This window comes from Acinonyx jubatus, chromosome A1 (assembly GCF_027475565.1).
Source record: "Acinonyx jubatus isolate Ajub_Pintada_27869175 chromosome A1, VMU_Ajub_asm_v1.0, whole genome shotgun sequence".
Classification (NCBI taxonomy): Eukaryota; Metazoa; Chordata; class Mammalia; order Carnivora; family Felidae; genus Acinonyx; species Acinonyx jubatus.
The window spans coordinates 53,430,134-53,450,552 of NC_069380.1; the positions used below are offsets into that span (position 1 = coordinate 53,430,134).

A 20,419-nucleotide genomic window follows, 5' to 3' on the forward strand; every position below is an offset into this window, starting at 1 on the left:
TAAATCAGCATCACTCAGGCATTAAATATAAGAGCTGGTTAGAAGCAAGGATAGACAAAATTTGGAAATTACAAAATGCATTTGATAGCAGAGGAAAGATCAGGTTTTTAGGCAAGAGAAATCACTGACCGACATGTTTGCAATTATTATTAGTTTGGTCAAACACTCAGAAAAAGTCTTATTAAGGTAAAAGACCTTCCTCTCACTGGGGAAAATAGAAATCTCATGAATTTTAATAGATAAGAAAAACCTCCTATGAAGACATGAGAGAATGACATACAGAGAATGAGATGTAGAATGTGTTGTTGGAAACCTACATAAAGACATTAACAAATCTGGGCCATTGTCCAACCTTGTGGGATTGGGTTATAATAAAGGACATTTTGACAGTCATTAGACTGAAAAAGGACAAGCACTTTCTGGAGGATAAGTAGTGCGAACGTGTGAAATAAACTTCGGAGGGCCTCAAACTCAAAACTTCGTTGTCTCATTTTGTCTAGAACGATCTCAGCCTTGAAGGGGACAACTATATGTGTGTATATCATACATGGTCATCTTTCAGTAATTGGCTTATAAATCACTGAAGTTTCACCCATTTGTCCTTCATTTACAATAGAGTGTAGGAATTTGGTTCTAAAAGACTCAGAGATTAATATGACAATTTAAGTTTAAAACTGAATGAATGAAATATCAAACGTGTGTGTGCACACTGTGTGTTATATGTTGTGTAGTGAGAAGAGTTTGGATCCAATATATCAGGGTTTGAACTCTAGATCTAAATCCAAAGCTCACATGTGAGCTTGAGCAAGGTAGTTAATTTCCCTGATCTTCAGTATTCATATCTGCAAAACAGGAGTAATCCTCTTTATACTAAAATATTGTAAGGGTTATATGAATTCATATATGCAGAGAATATAGTACTGGGTCTAGCAAATACTGGGTGATCAGTAAATATGTATTATTATTCCGTTCACATCATTGTATCTTGTTAATTACAACAAGATACAATTCTTCATGAAGCTAATTCTTTAGGTAGTGCCAAGTAATAATGTTTCCATTATTACATATTTAGCTACCTTATACATTATTCTTGGTAAAACATTAGGTTTTGTTGTGTTTCTCAGGTTTCCTCAAGAGTCATTGCATATTGTACTTCAGGTCCTGGTCAGCTATCATAATACACATTTAGTTAATTTAAGAGTTTAGAAGCTAATGGCCCCACTGCAAATCCCTTGACATTTTAAACCAAGCCAAATAAAGCAAGCAAGAGAGTGTTTTACATGAATTCTCCAAATAGGGAGGGTTATCAAGTTCATTTACATGTTTACCAAGGCTGCCAGCCATCCTGACTTGTTTGGTGGAGGCCTGTTTTTATATGAACTGAACTCCGTTTCTGATGGTCTGTTGGCAATAAAACAGCATGAAATCTCACTCATCATTATTACTCAGTGGACCTGTTTTTCATCAGTAAAGTTTGGCATTTAATCAGAGTTTAGGGTGCATCACTTCTGAACATGTATTTGGTGCTAGAGGCAACAAAAATCATTAAAATTTGGCTCTTGGTATAATGACGAGGTGCATGAATGGGGTGGAAGTTGTAAAAGGCTATAAAACTGTTAAATTTGGTGTGTGGGAGGAAGAAATTATTTGTAAAACCCATAAACTTCTTTAGCCAAAATATCTATTACATGCTAAATGGCACTAATGAGCTGTTCTAAAAGTCCAGGTTACTAAGTATATATGCATCTCTTTCTGTGTTAAGTGAATATTACAAAAAGGAACTTCAGGTTTTCCTTACTATTTCTGTAGGAAAAGCCAAACAATCTTGGTGCTACAAATTTAAGACCTAGGCCACATTAAAAAAAGAAAAAAAGTATTAGTTTTAGAAACCATGGCCTCAAAAGTGAAAATTTCACATAAGATTTTGGATTGAGATCTTCTACACTGTTTCCTTATTTTTAACAATATCATAAATTAAAAAAAAAGAATTCTCAAAGGACCAATGTTTTTAAATATTAATACTAAGAAACACTTAAGCATGCAGTAATTATAAGTATACCATTAAACACTATGACAGTTTACTGAAATTGATGAAAAGAAAAAAATCCAGCATTATATGTATTTCTTTACCTATATTTCTATCTCTCTATCTCAAATCTATGTCTATACCTTTCTATATCATCTATATCTATATAATATCTATATTTATATCTATCTACATCTGTGTCCATATCCATATCTCCACATCAATATCTATATATCCATATCTATTTACATGAAAAGAAGGAAGTAATGAAAATCAGCTTATTTTCAGCTATAAACATCCTATAAATGCCTATGAAATAACCAGATAGAAAAAACTGAAATTAAAATGACCTCACCACCACAGAGCCACCATTCTAATTATTCACTTTAGGGTGTTGCTTTGAATAGCATTTACCCAAACTGTGATGTTAGTAAAAGGTATGGTTTGAAATATGGATTGGTGATATGAGATTATAGTGTGCTTGGCTTAGATCAGACTTAATGTTTTCGTGGGAAAGTTAAATCCACCCATCCAATTCCATTAGTAAATTAGCACTAGACCATCATAAATCACACAGCTACTGTCACACACAGCTATTTATGTCAAGTGAATAAAGACAACGCTGGGTCTGTTCCAGGAAGCTACGAGTAAACTGATTTCAGACCTCAAGGTGGAAGCCTGCGTCAATCAATCTTTATTAGGGAAAGGGTCTGAGCAGGAATAACAATAGCAAACCAATCCATTAATTAATAAAGAAATGAAAGTTTAATTTAAATTTAATTTAGCATCTCTATTAAGATTTGGAATGATGACAAATAAGGAGATGAAAGACATTTTCAATAAATAGTTTGGCTTTTACTAAATTCTGATGTGCAAAATCCATCTACCAATTGGTATCTGACTTTTACAAGTTACTAAGAGCTGAGATTGAATACCAACCATACAAGTCCATTTTGAAAATTTGTTCCCCAAAATGATAATACGTACACATTTAGACAAATTGATTTTGAGATGCCTGTGGAATAGATAGGTTATTTGCAGTTAAAAGTAGAGATCTGGAGCTCAGGAGAAAATTTGAGGCAATTGATGTAGATTAATGAGTTATCAGCAAATAGATGGTTATCAAAGCCATAGAAGTAGCCTAATGGGTATTTACCCAAAGAAAAGATACTAATACTAATTAGAAAAGATACATGCTCCCCTATGTTTATTGCAGCATTATTTATAAAAGCCAAGATGTGAAAACAATCGCAGTACCTATAAACAGATAAATGGAAAAAGAAGATGCGGTATACACACACACACACACACACACACACACACACACACACACACACAGGAATACTACACATCCATTAAAAAAAGGATGAGATCTTGCCATTTGGGACAACATGGATGGATGTAGAGGGTATTATGCTAAGTGAAGTAAGTCACCTTGATCTTTTATCACATTCCTCTCCCATTTGGATGATGGGAAGATTCACAATAGGGGCAAATATATAATGCTTTAACTTATTTAGAAGAAAAATTGAGAGAATACTAATACAAAAAGAGATTAAAAGATGAAGACCTGGGCTTTATATGCATGAAGGAACAATTAATTCTATGTCTCTGCTAAAGACAGAACAAGAAATGTTCTGGAACTGGTAATTGGTCTCTAATTGGACTTATGATCCTTAGAAAACTAAAGACAATATTTTTAGGGCTTGCTCCAGTTTGATTTATAATTTCTGTAAGAACAGTCTAAAAAGCCACCTGTACGATTTCTCGAAGATCCAGTTCCTAAAGGATTCAGTCATTTATTCATTCATTCATTTTTTTCTAACATTTAAAAGATGATATTGCATGTTTCATTATAGTTTTAAACATTTCCAAATATCTGCATTGTTTTTCAATTCCAGAGCATTACTCCTCCATTTGCAATAGTTCGTCAGTTTATAGAAAACTTGCTACTCTATGATTTTTCACAAGCCTACCTTTCGTTTTTAGGAAATAAATCTATAAACACCTAATAAGCTAATGTTTGCAATGACAATAGAACATAGGTTATACAAATAATCACGGAGTTCTGGCTTTACAATGAATGCATTCAGTAAGAGAATGTAGTTTATATGTTTTACTTTAAAAGAAGTTATGATAGAAATAGCTTTAACGTAGGCATTAGCAAATGTTCCCAGAGAAAGATTTTTGCTACAGTGAGACCTTAGGCAATTAGTTCCGAGTGAATTTATTTTACTAACAGGAATGATTTGTCCTGCTAATCAAGCTAGGATGAAAATAGCAAACAGGGCTTGGCCCATATTGAAGTGAAGTTCTTTTAAACCCTCCATTGCAACCCTCTTTTTAATCTCCTTGTTCTTTCTGTTTTTGTAATGTAACATTTCTTATCTCTAAATGGAGTAGTTCCTTCCTCTTTTTCTACTTTCCTTTTAAAAGAAAAAAAATTTCTCATCAGTTCTGGGACAGGAAAAGATAAAACTTGCAGGGAAATGGTAAAACCTAAAATATTGTGTCATTCTTCTGTTTTTCAGGACAAAAAATATTGCCTTGAGAAGTCACTCGCTGTGCCATTGATTGGCCCATGACTCAGCAGAGGTAAGTGGACATTTGCTAGGACTTCCTCCCAAAGTCTACTCATGCTAGCTCCTCATTTGGATTGTCATGTGGGACAACTGATAACTCCTAAATTCCCATTTCAGAGATTCTCATGAGTTGAAATTAAAAATGAAAATACCCTATTAATCAACGTAAGCATTCCCGGGTAAATGAGGGAAATTTCTAAAGAAATAAAATTAGATCTGTCACATAAACACCCCAGATTTGTTTTGTTCTTCTTTTCTTAATTTTAAAGGATTTTTTTTTTGGGGGGGGAGGGTATATGTTCTATTCAGTTGTTCTGAAGCATTTGTTTTTGTTTGGAATTGCTGTGGAACAAATTTAGGCATCATAGAATAAATTAAATACAACCTATGAGAAATGTAATGAATACAAAAAGTTACCCAGTGTTGACTTTAAATTTGCACAGGGCTATGGATATTTTTGGTAAAAACTTAGGATATTTTTTTATATAATATGGGCCCCCCCCCAAAAGCATTAGAACATTTTCTTGGGCAATATTCATTCTATTACTTACTTACTTGTGGTAATGAAAGCTTCTGAAGAAAAATAGAAAAATTAAAGTGAAACAAAGAAAAGTATCTAATCAAAGGGATATGGCATAAATGGTTTTATACTTAGTTCACCCACACAGGTAAAAAAAGGTTAGGTAAACATTCAGGCAACTAAATGAAGGGAAGAAATAATTAAGTATCATGTTAGCATATGGGATAAAGAAAAGGGAATATTGATTAAGACCTCCAAAGTGAAGCAACTGTCGCAAAGATGAGGAGAGAACAGTAGGTCTATATGGAAAGAATTTGAAGGTGGATTAATAAATTGCAGCATATCTGAGGTATGTCTCCAAGAAGGTAGAATTCAAGCTAGGGAGGAAAGGGTGGATTTTTAAGGAAAGGGGCTATATGTTCTGCTGGGGAAAAAGCATGGCAAAGATGTGGCACAGAGGAAAAAAAAATGTGGTTTCCTGGAATGGCAAGTCCTCCCATTGAAACTTTAGGAAATGTTTCAACTAGATATATTAAGTGGTTCTGGTGGAATGCTGTAATTCTGAAAACATCAGTTCCTTCACTGTAGTTTTTAAACAACAGGGGAGGGGTGTCTTTGACATTCCTCCTTCTTATCACACATCCATATCCAAGTCCTGTCTGTTTGTTCCCGGGTAAGATCCCTCAAATCTATCACTGCTCCAACCCCGATGTCATACACCTTCCTGGAAATATTTACATATTTTTAACCTTTATGAAAAAATTCCTTTCTTCTAATTATATTCTAAAAATAGATTTTGCTTTGTAAAATCTGGGCATCCACAGAGTATGGAAAACTGAGCTCCTGTAAAAAGTTCAATTTTCTATAATAAGAGTGTCAAAATTCGGTTTTTTATAGATGGAAGAAAAAAATAATAATTCCTGCCAAAAATAAGTGAGGCTAAAATGTGCATTTTAGCTCTGTGTTCTAATTAAATTATAAATTCATGTTTGGTTTATTAAGTCATCGGATTTTGACTTATAAACTTGAATGAGGAGTCATGGAACTTCTCACTTTGATGATGTACTTTAAGTATATTATATAAGAATATTATTCATAACCTAACTTGAATTTATTCATAGAAAAAATAGTTAGGTCTACCAGGTCCATCAGGGTAGCTCAACCAATGGTTCCCCTTGAGCATAATTTTGAATTTCCTTATCAAATATATCACCGTTTTCTGGAAAAACTCAAAATTCAGTGATGTCTTTCTGAAAGCACAGTCTCCAGAATGGACATATATTTCAACAATGATCTAAGCAGAGTAGAGAGAGATTCTTAGCTTCCTTATTTTAGATGTCATATTCAACTGACAAAGTTCAAGATTATATTAGTTTTTTTCAGAAACAACTATTTTATTCAGTTAAAACAAAATACCAAAGTCTTTATAAAATCCACTTACATTACCTCAGGGAGGGGAAACAAACTGGATTCCTCTTCAAGTCAGTTCAGTTCAAAATACAATGAAATCCTCTTAAATCTGTTAAGGATTTGTTATAATTATATGCAATTATATGATGTGTAAAGAAACAAAGAGGGGAAAAGGTAGGCTAGTAAGCTATTTTCAGGATTAAAAAATACATAAGGAACATTTGGTGTTCATTGAGAATGAGGGTGGGAAACAGTAAAACGTCAAACTGTTTTCACTTTTAGCTGGAATCATAACAGCTCAGTGTTACATTGCTCGTTTTATGCTGCTCTGAGGTTGTATGTGCATACTTACATACACATATCTGCAATACATATTTGATTAATAAACATAGGAAAATAAATGAATTATTCTTGAGTAAATGCGACAGATCTGCTGCATAAATTCTATGGGAAACATTTTGGAATTGGTATCTTCAAAGCACAGAAATCTGAATATATGTAAGAACATTTAGTAAATCTCCTTGTTGTTCCCTGGTTTTTCATATTTCAGAGGGTGTTCCTCATCCACCTCTGGATGGCATCCATTCTGTGGCTGGCAGAATGTGGGCTGGAAGAGCCATGTATACAACATACTGCAGTTGTGGCTCTTTCCTTACGAGTGTGGTCAGGTTTGCCATTGAGATTCTCATACAGATACAACCTCTTCCACATGCACCATCTGTACCAGCCCCTAGACAGCTCTCTTCTCCGGGTTTTCACGTTTATGCACAAAAATTATGATTAGTCCCATGAAAGAAAAGCAAATTTCTTTCCATTGCCTCAAAAACTTGTTTGCTATTTTCCCTCTAATCTGGTCTGAAAGACCACACAATTGTGTAATACATAATTTAAATTTCGGGTAGAGCGAATGGAGAAAATTCTGTGAGTTTTCAATTTGGAGGCTTGCTTTGCCTCTCCTGGCAATCCAGAATTCCCATCCTGCTTGTGTCTCTTTGTTTCTGATGTGTGTTCAGCAGTTCCAGCCACCAGAGAGTTTCCTTGCTCAGGGCTCCTGCCTCCTGTGGTTAGGAGCCATAACATCTGCGATTCTTTTCTTCTATTGATTTGAGATGCAATTATCATTATTCTCTTTCTTTTTGGTATAAACATATGCTTAAATACATGGCCCAGTTATTATTCATTTTGTGTACATGTTATTATACAGAAATCATTTACTGCCACTGGGGATAGCATGGATATTTGACAGTATTTTTTTAATGTTGTCTTATCATTAATTACCTATGTCCCCATTTTTGATGCTATGTCAATTCAAAAATTCCTATACATGGGCTTTTTATTGTATATGTGTAAATATCTTTATGGAGCACCAAGTGGTCGGTATAGTGTTAAAAGCATTACAAGATAATTAAAGGAAATCCTAACAAGTAGGAATTATTTTCTAACTAAAAAAAGAAAAATTCATGCCTTGTGAGAGAAAATCATGTCAAAAGTTTGCAGCCTTTGGCTCACATATGCCTTCAAGTTACTCCTGTGATAGCACAGTTTGGCAAAATTTCATTTTGGTTCGAAGGAAGTGCAACACTCATGACCGTTTCATGTTGTGGCCAGAGAAGGGAAAAGTTAATGACGGGACTCGAGGACAGGCACACGACAACCACAGATGAGGTCCATAGGATACCACATCTTCGCACTCTGCATGTTTAATCTCTCTACCCCCACTAAAAGAACTGAGCTCGATCACTTGACTGAAAAATGAACCCTACCTTTGGGGGTTTTACACTAAAGCAAACTAAAATAAAATACACTTATTAAACAAAGGTCTTGGGATTTTATTGTGAGACTTTTAAGTGATCTTCAAATCCTGGATTCTATTTGAGGTATGTACAAGTTTGTGAGGCACTTGGTATTTGCACTTACCCATATACAGTAACCTAGATGGCACAGGCACCTGGCACCTGTTAAGAATTTTAGGCTGTTCTTGTGACAGCAAACTGAAAATATCTGTGCCATTAATATGCAATAATATGTTTTTTTTCATATGAAAAAAAGAAAGTCAATTTGTAGATCCTGGATGGACTGAGTTGATCCATGCAGACACGGATATCACTACCACTTCTGATTGTAATTCGTCCGCGTGCGTTGGTTTTAATTTAATTGCTAAAGAAATAGGGTCTATAATTTTAATCTATGTTTTTTATTCCACTTACTTATCGTCTCAGAAATGTTGTTTGTTTCTTGTAATAGCATACATCTGATGTCTCTGTTTCTCAGGAGGGTTTCGGTGTGGTTAGAGTGGGGCTTAGTCTCCGCCCATCCCTGTAGTAGCTATGTTAAGTATATGATAAAGATATATGGGAATTGGTGGCCGTTTTAAAGAAAGTTCAGAAATGCATATACATTTTGTTTCTCATTTCCTCTTTGTTCCTTTTGGAGAGTTACTGTACTGTTTGGTTCTTTGGAGACATTTCTCTTTCCTGTCCTTTGATAATCAAACTATTTTATATAAATTTAGAGACAATCTCATTGGCTGTCTTTATTTTATTTCTTTGGACCCGATTTTCTCTTGATTGTAAATTTGTCATTAGGGAATCGTTTTCTTCCTTTAGGCCAAACAGCTGTTTTTTATTTTATCTTTCTTCCTCTTCTTCTTCTTCTTTTTTTTTTTTTCTTTTTCCACTAAGGAGGTCAAGTTCCTTTGGGGGGAAAACTTCAGTTCATTATGTTCTTTTCTTTTACATCAACATGTACAACAACAAAATACAAATTGCTTTTGGGCTCTGAGTTGCTGTAGTAGATTTAGTGTTATTCATTTAAATATCTTTGAATTTCCAAATGGTAGGACTACTTCCAACCCTCAGATAATGCCCAGTTAGCAGCTTATTATAGCTAATTTACTTTCATCTGTAGATATGGAAAACGCATCCTTAACCATGTATTAGTAGGTTGCTGGAAAGAGTGACATCTGGTTAGCTTTTATTCCTATTTTGCTGCGCTTTTACATTCCATTTAAAAATACCCAGGACTGGTTAACACGAATCATTAATCAAAAGCCTATTTCAGATACTGTCAGTGGTTTCGGCATTACCTATTCCATCTATAAAGTGTCCAAAGTCTTTGAATTAAATGACTCATTACATCTCTGGTCTTGATAGCCAGTGGGCTCTCTTAGTATGATATTATGTACTTGGAATAGTGATTGGCAATGGGGATGCTGTTCAAGTGCAGAAAACTATTAGCAAAATTAGTAAAATAAATGTTAGTTTAGATTAAACTTGAAAAAAGGATAATACATAAAATAGTACTAGAAATTCATAAGAATTTGCCATATCTTTTTGAAAGTCAGGATATTGTCTAGGCCTAAGTGATCTTATGTCCCTTCTCTTTGTGAAAGGAAATAAGACAAATATAATGCTCATAATAAAACAATCTATTTGCTCTTTCTTCCCTCCCTCCCTGCCTCCCAAGGATTTGATATATAGATTAATTTAATTAACTGAACCATGTATTACAGAAACACAAATAGTTCAGTTGCACAATGGGTGGGAAAATACAGGCTTCCTGTAGCTTCACAATCATTCCTCCATGTTAGAATAGGAAAGAAATCCTGAATGTGTGTTTGCCATGTGAAAAAACTTGCTTTGGTTCTATCCAATTTTTGCTTTTTCTAAGGTTTTAGAGATCTAGGTATTTACTACTTTCAAAGTTTGTAATGGGGCGCCTGGGTGGCTCAGTTGGTTGAGCATGACTTCGGCTCAGGTCAGGATCTCACGGTCTGTGGGTTCAAGCCCCGCATTAGGCTCTGTGCTGACAACTTGGAGACTGGAGCCTGCTTCAGATTCTGTGTCTCCCTCTCTCTCTCTCTGCCCCTTCTCCACTCGTGCTCTTTCTCTCTCTGTCTCTCAAAAATAAATAAACATTAAAAAATTTTTTAAAAGTTTGTAAGTCAAGAATTATGAGGAAAAGTGGAAGCATGCGGAGTGTGTGGTTTATCATCTCCTCTCCTCTGAAATATAGCTAGAACAAGGGACAACTTGCATTTATGATTAAAATCATAAAAGTCACCAAATTGATAGCCATGTTGAGAATTTCAGCCAGACACAGCATATATAAGATCAAACTAGAGAAAAGCACTTGAGGTCAACATGATAATAGGTGCCATCACTCAGGTGACAGTAACAGGTGAAGCCATCTCAGCAGTTCCTACATCTGGAGGGATGGTTTATCAACATGGCAAGTGGCAGCCCAGTAATTTAGGCTGAGTTTTGGTGGCAGAAGCTATCACAAGAGATGGCCTAGATACGAGAGAGAAGCAGTCAATAGGGTGGCTCCAGTGAACTTTTACAAGGTGAATTCCATCTTAGGGGTGACAATGCTACTCCTACACCAGGCAAGGGAACTGGTAATGCACAGTCTGAAATCTGGCGTAGTACTTCACGAATGAAACACACAAATGCACACATGAAAACAAAAGAAATGAGGCCACGAAGACATGTAATTCTCCATCCGGAATTACCCATATTTCCAGCATCTTGTCTCCACTCAAAAAATTGCAAAAAAAAAAAAAAATTAAAAGTTCATTTTCAGACCCACAAATGTATGGACAACTAATTTTTGACAAAGCAGGAAAGAATATCCAATGGAATAAAGACAGTCTCTTCAGCAGCTGATGCTGGGAAAACTGGACAGAGACATACAGAAAAATGAACCTGGGCCACTTTCTTACACCATACACAAAAATAAACTCAAAATGGATGAAAGACCTCAATGTAAGACAGGAAGCCATCAAAATCTTCGAGGAGAAAGCAGGCAAAAACCTCTTTGCCACGGTAACTTCTTGGCCAAAGCAACTTCTTACTCAACACGTCTCTGGAGGCAAGGGAAAAAAATGAACTATTGGGACCTCATCAAAATAAAAAGCTTCTGCACAGCGAAGGAGACAACCAGCAAAACTCAAAGGCAACCGACAGAATGGGAGAAGATATTTGCAAACGACATATCAGATAAAGGGTTAGTATCCCAAATCTATTAAGAACTTATCAAACTCAACACACAAAAGCCAAATAATCCAGTGAAGAAAGGGGCAAAAGACATGAATAGACATTTCTCCGAAGAAGACATCCAGATGGCCAACTGACACATGAAAAAATGCCCAACATCATTCATCATCAGAGAAATACAAATCAAAACCACAATGAGATACCTACCACCTTACACCTGTCAGAATGGCTAACATTAACAACTCAGGCAACAACAGATGTTGGCGAGGATGCGGAGAGAGAGGATCTCTTTTGCAGTGTTGGTGGGAATGCAAACTGGTGCAGCCACTCTGGAAAACAGTATGGAGGTTCCTCAAAAAATTAAAAATAGAACTACCCTATGACCCAGCAATTGCACTACTAGGTATTTATCCAAGGGATACAGGTATGCTGTTTCGAAGGGGCACATGCACCCCACTGTTTATAGCAGCACTAGCAATACAATGGAGTATTAGTCAGCAATCAAAAAGAATGAACTCTTGCGATTTGCAGCTATGTGGATGGAACTAGAGGGTATTATGCTAAGCAAAAATAGAGAAAGACAAATATCATATGACTTCACTCATATAAGGACTTTAAGACACAGAACAGATGAACACAAGGGAAGGGAAGCAAAAATAATATAAAAACAGGAGGGGGACAAAACATGACAGACTCTTAAATATGGAGAACAAACTGAGGTTACTGGAGGGGTTGTAGGAGGGGCGGACGGGCTTAATGGGAATCTACCCCTGAAATCATTGTTGCATTATATGCTAACTAACTTGGATGTAAATTAAAGAAATTTTTTTGAAAATAAATAACAACAAAAAAAGTTCATTTTCTGATGTTCGCGTTTTATGGAGCCATGCAGAAATGTGATGATTGGAGCTGATATACTTCCCTCTGTCATCCTGGAGTGAGTCTTGAACTCCAAGTACTCAAGCCAAAAAGGAACAGGTTACTTGAAAGCAAAGATAAGGCTCATTTCAGATTTTGCAAAATTAGGTCCCAGAGTTAAAGTGAGAAATTCTAAGTACAAAAGAATAATACTGTAATTCAAGAATAGGTATTGGTCCAAGTAATATTTCCTGTCTGAGAGCAACAAAAAAGATATTTTTAGATACGCAAAGACTCAGCACACCATGCAGTTCTGGTAAAGGAAGAGAATGAAGTTGTTTTTATGTGAACTTCTGCCTGAAATTTCTGAAATGAAAAAAAAAAATGAAAATTAACCTTAACTCTAATAAACTAAGGAATAGCTTCATTATCAAATCATATAATATCTTTTAGAAACAGTGACAATCTGGGGCGCCTGGATGGCTCAGTTGGTTAAGTGTCTGACTTTGGCTCAGGTCATGATCTTACAGTTGATGGGTTCAAGCCCCAGATGGGGCTCTGTGCTGACATCTGAGAGCCTGGAGCCTGTTTCGGATTCTGTGTCTCCCTCTCTCTCTCTCTGCCCCTCCTCCGTTCAGGCTCTGCCTCTCTCTGTCTCTCAAAAATAAATGAAAAATGTTAAAAAAAACAAAAACAAAAACAAAAACAAAAACGGTGATGACCTGAGCCTAAAACAAATTGGATGTCAAGAACTAATACGTATCTCTCTAGAAACAACACAGATGGCATTTTTTTAAAAACGTAAGTAGGAAGGGCATTAAGGAGGGCATTTGTTGGGATGAGCACTGGCTGTTATAAGTAAGTGATGAATCACTGGGTTCTACTACTGAAACCAATACTACACTGTATGTTAACTAACTTGAATTTAAATAAATAAGTTAAAAAAAACACTACACATAAAAAAGAATTCTTTAGCCAGGTACAAATCATACACATATAAAGGAAATGAAAACATAATTATGCAACAACTTATAGTATATTACTGGAGACAAAGCCCAATAACTGAAATATTAATTCAAAGGAAAAAGAATTGTGAATGAAACATCTTTATATAAAGACTGGTAGTAAGCATTTTATCCAACAGGGAATGTATCTTCTTTGTAAGATGTTCTTACAACATTTGCAAAAGTAAGAACTTACAATAGGCCAAGGTAAAAGCATAAACACATTTAAAGTTTGGAATAATAAAGGGACACCCGGGTGGCTCAGTCAGTTAAGCCCCTGACTTTGGCTCAGGTCATGATCTCATGGTTCCTGAGTTTGAACTCTGAGTCCAGCTTGCTACTGTCAGTGCAGAGCCTGCTTTGGATCATATGTCTCTCTCTCTCTGCCCCTCCTCCGCTTGTGCTCTCTCTCTCTCTCTCAAAAATAAACAAACGTAAATTTAAAAAAATTTAAATAATAAAAATAAAATAAGTTGAGTATACTATAATAAAACTAGAAAATAGAAGCACATTTAGAAACAAACAAAAATACCCAACAATTTGGACACATGGAAATGTTTTCTTTCATTTCCTCCTGGCTCCAAAAAAAAAAAAAAAAAAAAAACAAAACACCTCAGGACAACAAGAAACATGATAATATGCTACATATAAAAGATAAAATTCAGAGCAGTAACCATCATAACATTGAACTACAAAGAATGGAATTGAATTAATTAAGGACTAGAGGTTGGAGATTACAAAAAGAGCAAGAAAAAGAAAATTTAAAATGCTCTATAAATGAATAAGTTCTGAGGATTTAATGTAAAATACGGACACTACAGTTAACACTGTATTATAGAAATAAAATTTGCTAAGAGAGTAGAACTTAAATGTTCTCATCAAACAAAACAAAACATGGAAACATATGTGGTGATGGATGTGTTAATTAACTGGATTGGGGAGATCCTTTCACAATGTATATGTATATCAAACCACTATGATGTTCACTCTAAATATCTTACAAATATTATGTCTATTATACCTCCATAAAGCTGATTTTTTTAAAAAGCACTAAAATTTATTGTTATGGACATGAGTTTAGACTGAAGTACAAGCAGAGATGGCAAGAACAGAGAGAGTCCAGATATGAAGAGTTTATCTGTTTAGAAGGGGACTACATCTCCATCCCAGATACTAAAGGAAGAGTGGAAAGGGCTTTGAACAATAGGCTGAGTAAATTTCACTGGAATGAAATCAAATCAATTCTGTGGTGAAGAGCTGGTTAAGGATGCTATCTTCTGACCCACACCTATTTTTTTTTCAAATGGTTTTACAACTAAGAGAGAAGTACAACATCTTTTGTATTCAGTAATTAGTATATGGAACTGACTAGACAGCAGAAAACAGAAGCCTCACAGGCATTTGATGGAAGGATATGAACCTGGGCAAAATAAGAACAATGTTTCACTTAAGCCTTAAAATAGTCTTTGGGCCTCCCAAAAGTCTGTTCAGGAAGATTTCATAATTGCTATTGATTAGCAATTGCTGTTTCTTTCTTATGTTTTCTTCTCTCTTTTTCTCCCTGAAATTATCTATTTGTGAAGCAAGAAATAATTGGTCCTTTTTATGCATAGGTCACTAAACCCACAAGGAACCTCATTCTAGATCTGATGGAGAGAACTGCCATGCATTTCGAGATTCTGGACTCTTAAGATGGGCATTTTGGTTGCCTCCCTGGAGGGGAGGGTGGGTGTACTCTGGAAAGAAAAGTACAATTTGGAGCTCCAAAGGGAGGCTGTGGTACTATAGCTTAGTTGTTCATCAGTTTCCTTTCATCCAAGGCATGTAACTCAGCTGTCCTTCCCAGACTCCCTGCAGTTACAGGTGGCTAGATGAATGAGTTCCTGCAAACTGAGCATGAACAGAAAGACTGACATGTAATATCTCATACGTATGTTACTTCAAATGCTTTGGAAACCATGGATTAAAAATGGCAAAGCCACAAGCTGGAAGGAGCATGGGTCCTTGGATCACAAATTAGAGAAGAGCCATTACTGGTCACAATCATGTGGTTTATGGGGTGCCTGGGTAGCTCAGTCGGTTAAGTGGCCAACTGAGGCTTAGGTCATGATCTCACGGTTTGTGAGTTCAGGCCCCGCATGGGGCTCTGTGCTGACAGCTCAGAGCCTGGAGTCTGTTTCAGAGTCTGTGTCTCCCTCTCTCTCTCTGCCCCTCCTCCATTTGCACTCTGTCTCTTTCTCTCCTTCTCTTAAAATAAACATTAAAAAATTTTTTTAAAAAGAGAAAAAAAAGAATCACTTGGTTTGTACTTACCCATAACAAATTTGTTTATATTTGCAGCATTGGATCTGGAGGTTGTTTATTGCAGAAACTAGTGTTTGCTGATCAATATATAGCACATAACTTTTATTCTTTCCACTATTATTAGAACTTGTCGATTTTTTCCTTTCCCCCCTATATAAGTAACTTATTTTATACTGTTCTTGGGGCAGATATCTGATTATTTTCTTATGGGTTCTAGACAGGAATTTTCTGCATAAAAATGTAGAATACTTTAAAAGAGTTGATAAATATTGTCAAAATTCTCTCTAGAAAGATTGTGCTAATTTTATAATTCCACCAGAAATGAAGAAGAGGTCAACATTTTCTAGACTAATAGTGTTCTAAACTAATTGTGTATGTTTCTATTGATTTGTGATGAAAACCCATAATGTACATATATTTTTTCTAACACAATACATAATCTGCTTCAGAACAATGAATTCTGATATTTTTATACTCTAGACACAGATCCCTTTGTTTACATTTTCTTAGTAATTGGTGCTATGCTCACTTTTCTTAAATGCTTGTTTGTTTCTACCCACATGTTTTTCGATGAACTTTAGAAACATTTTGTTAAGATCCTTAAAAAGTTCCACAGGGAATATTATATGAGATGCGTTCATCTAATAAATATTTTTAGGAAATGTACTATATTTACAATATTTAGCATTTCTAAACAGGAAGATATTTTTATGTTTGCTTTGTTAATCTACCTCAGTAAAAATTTGTACTTTTTTTTATGTGCTCATGTACACTTGCCTTTTAAATTTAAGCCAAACTATTTTATTATTTGTATTGCAAGTATGAGTGGAATGTATGAAAGCTTACAGGGAAACCATATGTTTTAAAAATCAGTTTTACTTGGAATCATTTTCTGTATAAAAGATTTAGCTTTTTTTTTTTAATAATAGGAACTAACAATGTCTAAAACCTGAAAAGGCTTATCTGTTCCATTTTTAGGCTGATTCACACAACTACATAGTTTAAAGTTAAAATACATTGTTTAAAATTGAACAAATGTAATTTAAAAACTAGTCAAACTTCTTCTGAGAAGCTATGCTTTCTGACAACTTTTGTAAGGGTAAACTTGTTTAGCAAGGGAAAATAAAGATTGTGAAGATTCTAGAAATTATGCCAAATATGAAATCGTTGCAAAAATCAGGAATGTTTAGTCCTGGGAAGGGAAGGCTTGATAACAGATGTCACAAAATATGTAAAAAGTTATCCCATCAAAGGAATAGATTTTTCAGGTCTCTGATGTGTGTGACAAAACTAGCCAACAGGTAAAGATCTGATGATAGAAATTTTGATTCAAAGTTAAGTGAAATCTTCTGACCTCTTGAAACGTCCAGAAGTGAGCAGGGCTGTTTTCGGAGGTTCTGAATTTCTGCCGGAGCTAGGCAGGCCATCTATCAAGGACATGGGGTAAGATGTTCCTACCCGGGGTCAGAGCCTGGTCTCCATGTCCCTATGGTCCCGGCCAGCTGTGATTTTGTCATGCGAATGTCAGGCAGGGAAGGTGGTCCCTATGGTGAGTGGAACTTCATTTTAGCTGTGTCAGCAGTCAGTACTAGGGCCAACTATGAGTTTATCCCTTTATCTAGTGGTTCTGTGCTGTAAACGTTCTGCCTGTGAAGAACAACTTCCTATTCTCTGCATCTGCAGTTGCAAATTCGAGTTACACAATCACGAGTTTCCTTCTCATATTCAAATGGTTGTTCCAGCAACAACATGATTTCCTCAGCCACATTAAGGTTTTTTTTTCTTTCTAAAAAAAAATATCTTACCATAGTACTTGTCAATCATTTGAAAATAATCCCTGGCTCTTAAACACAGAGCATTAAAAAATTGTGAAATCTAGAATAAAAATCATCAAAATAATAGGTCTTTATAATTCAGGGCATTTATTACATGTAGTCTGTTATACTATAATAGCTTATTTAAAAAAACAATCTTATGGGACTATGTCTTCTATATCTAAACTCATGAATTTAGCTTGATTAACTTTATAATATTGTCCTCAAATGTAGAAGGATTACTATGGGGCTTTGGGAATAATACTGAAATTGGCTCAGTGATACCCCCATTACTGGGGTCTGAGGGGCATAATTGGACTAGATAATGCCTGAGGGTCTCTTCCAGCTCTACCGTTTGGTAGTTTTGGCATTCGGTAGCTAGCAAAAGTATCAATTATCCAGGCACTCATCAGTGACGTAAACATTCAGGGTTTTAAATAGGGAGGGGGTCATCGGCCCAGGGAGAGTATAGGAGGGATTGGCCACTGCTGTCTTGATATGAGCTGGTTTCCCTCCAAGGTCATAGTCTCTCAATAGCACTCATTAACCCTGAATGCTGTAAAAAGAGATGTATGCAAAGGAATGCTGTACTTTCATGGTGGGAGAGTCCTTAGAAATCATGTGGTTCAATACTCTCCATGTATCCTTTTTCTCCAAGTGACTTCCCAAGATCACATATCTGCTTAGGGACAGAACTATAATGAACACACAGAGTAACTCTAAGAAAAATGCATTTTACAAGGACATTATAACTGCGATAACACTGTCTTTATATCCTGATATCAAGGCCAAATAAAATGAAGATCTGAAGGAAGTGGCCTCATAAGACTGGATGCGGCTTTTTATTGATGGAAAGAGGAGCATTCTGCTCACCAGAAACAAATTCAGTCGTCGGATGCTCGCTACGCTCAGGATTTATCAAAGCAACAGTACGCTGTGGTTTCTTTTTAAATTTGTATTGAAGAAAAAAAAACAAAAAAAGCGGCAAAATATTTTTTTTCAGGACTTCCTTGTTTTTATTTCAGGGATTTTTAAAAGTCATTCTTTTAAGTCTCTGACAGATCTGGAAAACTTTGGATGATGGTACATTCTTCTTTGTGATGTCCCTTGTGCTGACAGACTGTCTTGGCTCCCTTAAGAAGGAGGCTGAGAGCCTGACAGTACCCTGGATGACTGGACCGTAAGTTTCATATTGCCTTCCCTGGAATGTCTCTGTATCTCTTTTTCCAGTCGTCTTTGCTCTAGTCTCTGGGACATATCTACTAGGTCTTGTCTTAGTTCATCATTCTGTTATTTTCATTGCTTTCCTGAGAAAATTGAGGAACATGGAGTAAATGAAAATGCATATGTTCAGTTGCTCAGTGTGATTAGTTTACTTGGTGGGTAGTTTTTTCTGGAAGTGCTAAAGGTGAAACGACAATATATTGTAATATATCGGTTTCTTCCGATAAGAAATCCTGAAGACCTGAATTGTACTGGACTGAAAATGAGGCAATGGACAGAGATAGTATTTGGAAGAAAATATCAGCAGATACTGATGGTGTTTTATATTCAAGAGTAAGTACACATATGAACAGATAACTCTGAGGGTCTGTATTAAATGCAAGGACATATAAGCGCAGGACCTAATGAGGGTTCAGGGTAGAGAACCTAACCAAGTTCAGGGACATCAGGGGAGGCCAGGGATGAGGAGGCATCAGATTTTGTCACTTAAAGCTCATTGTTAAGAAGTAGGGTCACATGCTGGATTTTAGGAAGTTGAGGTAGGGACAATGATGGAAGCTGCTTTTTAAAACACTTGGTTATGAAAGGAATGAAAGTTTTGAGGCAAAAATCTAGGAAGGTATGGAAAGCCATGAAGGTTCTTTTTTTTTTTTAATTTAATGGAAGTGGATTAGAGAATATTTATAGAAAGTAGAGATCAAGTGCACAGGACTGATGGGATAGGTCATTGGTAAAGCTTCTAGAAGGGATAGATTTCAGGTGCAGATACATGAATAGCCTGGATATTCCTTCTTCTGGGACAGGGTAAGGTAAGGAAGTGTGAATGCAGAAGTGGGCTGGTAAAGACCTCTGACTGTGTGATGATGAAAGTGAAATATTCTTCTGTGAGGTGAGAGTGTGCTGAGACAGACAGCATAAGGGTAAGTGTGAAAGCTTGGAATGACCATGAAAAAGACTGGGAGAAGGAACTTATTCAGAATATACAACTGGAAACTTATTCAGAATATACAACCGGATGGCCATGTGGTTTTGAAAGCCCAGATGAAAATGCATAATACAAAATTTTTGTTGGAATAATCTACTGATCTACATAGTTGTGTGGGTGAGTTTGTTTTTTTATTTTGAGCTGAGCCTAGCATCCTAGCCATGGATGGTTTTGCAGAGGGACCCTTTGGAAGAAGAGAAAGGTGAAAGGGTGCAGAGTAACAGATCATCAAAAAAGAAGGATGCAAATGGACTTGAAAAATAGGGAAGGGGGGTGAGAGTAGGAGATATATTTGGCAAGCTGAGAGGGTTAAAAAATCTTAGCACAACAGAAAACTATTGGTGGAAGAGAAAAAGGATGTTGGAGTTTGTTGTTGAGGTGGAAAACTCAGGTTGATGATGGTGCTGGTTGCAGAAGTTAAGTGAAAACCAAGTCATTCCAGTTGAGAGGTCAATAAACTATAAGGCTATTCAGTCTTTGAAGAGCCATCTACATGACTTAGGACTGTATCCAAATTATGGCAGGGAGAAAATGATGAGTTAGATGCCAAATCTTTGGGGTGATGTGAACCTCAAAGGAACATTTGCTTTTGAAAGGTTTTAATTGTTAAAAAGTAAAATGAAGTATAACATCCATGAAATAGTAAATCCAGGATTATTACGTTTCCCATGCCCAAGGATCTCTTATAAATCTGC

The 20,419-nt window shown here is 35.9% G+C and overlaps 1 long non-coding RNA gene across 2 annotated transcripts in view; it reads left to right on the forward strand.

The window, feature by feature from the left end:
* LOC113601079 (uncharacterized) overlaps positions 1-20,419 on the forward strand; it is a 266,173-nt gene that overhangs the window by 109,884 nt on the left and 135,870 nt on the right. For both annotated transcript variants that reach the window (XR_008296153.1, XR_003422217.2), the window contains exon 3: positions 4,558-4,621. This is a non-coding gene — a long non-coding RNA (uncharacterized LOC113601079). The remainder of the gene's footprint in view (positions 1-4,557; positions 4,622-20,419) is intronic.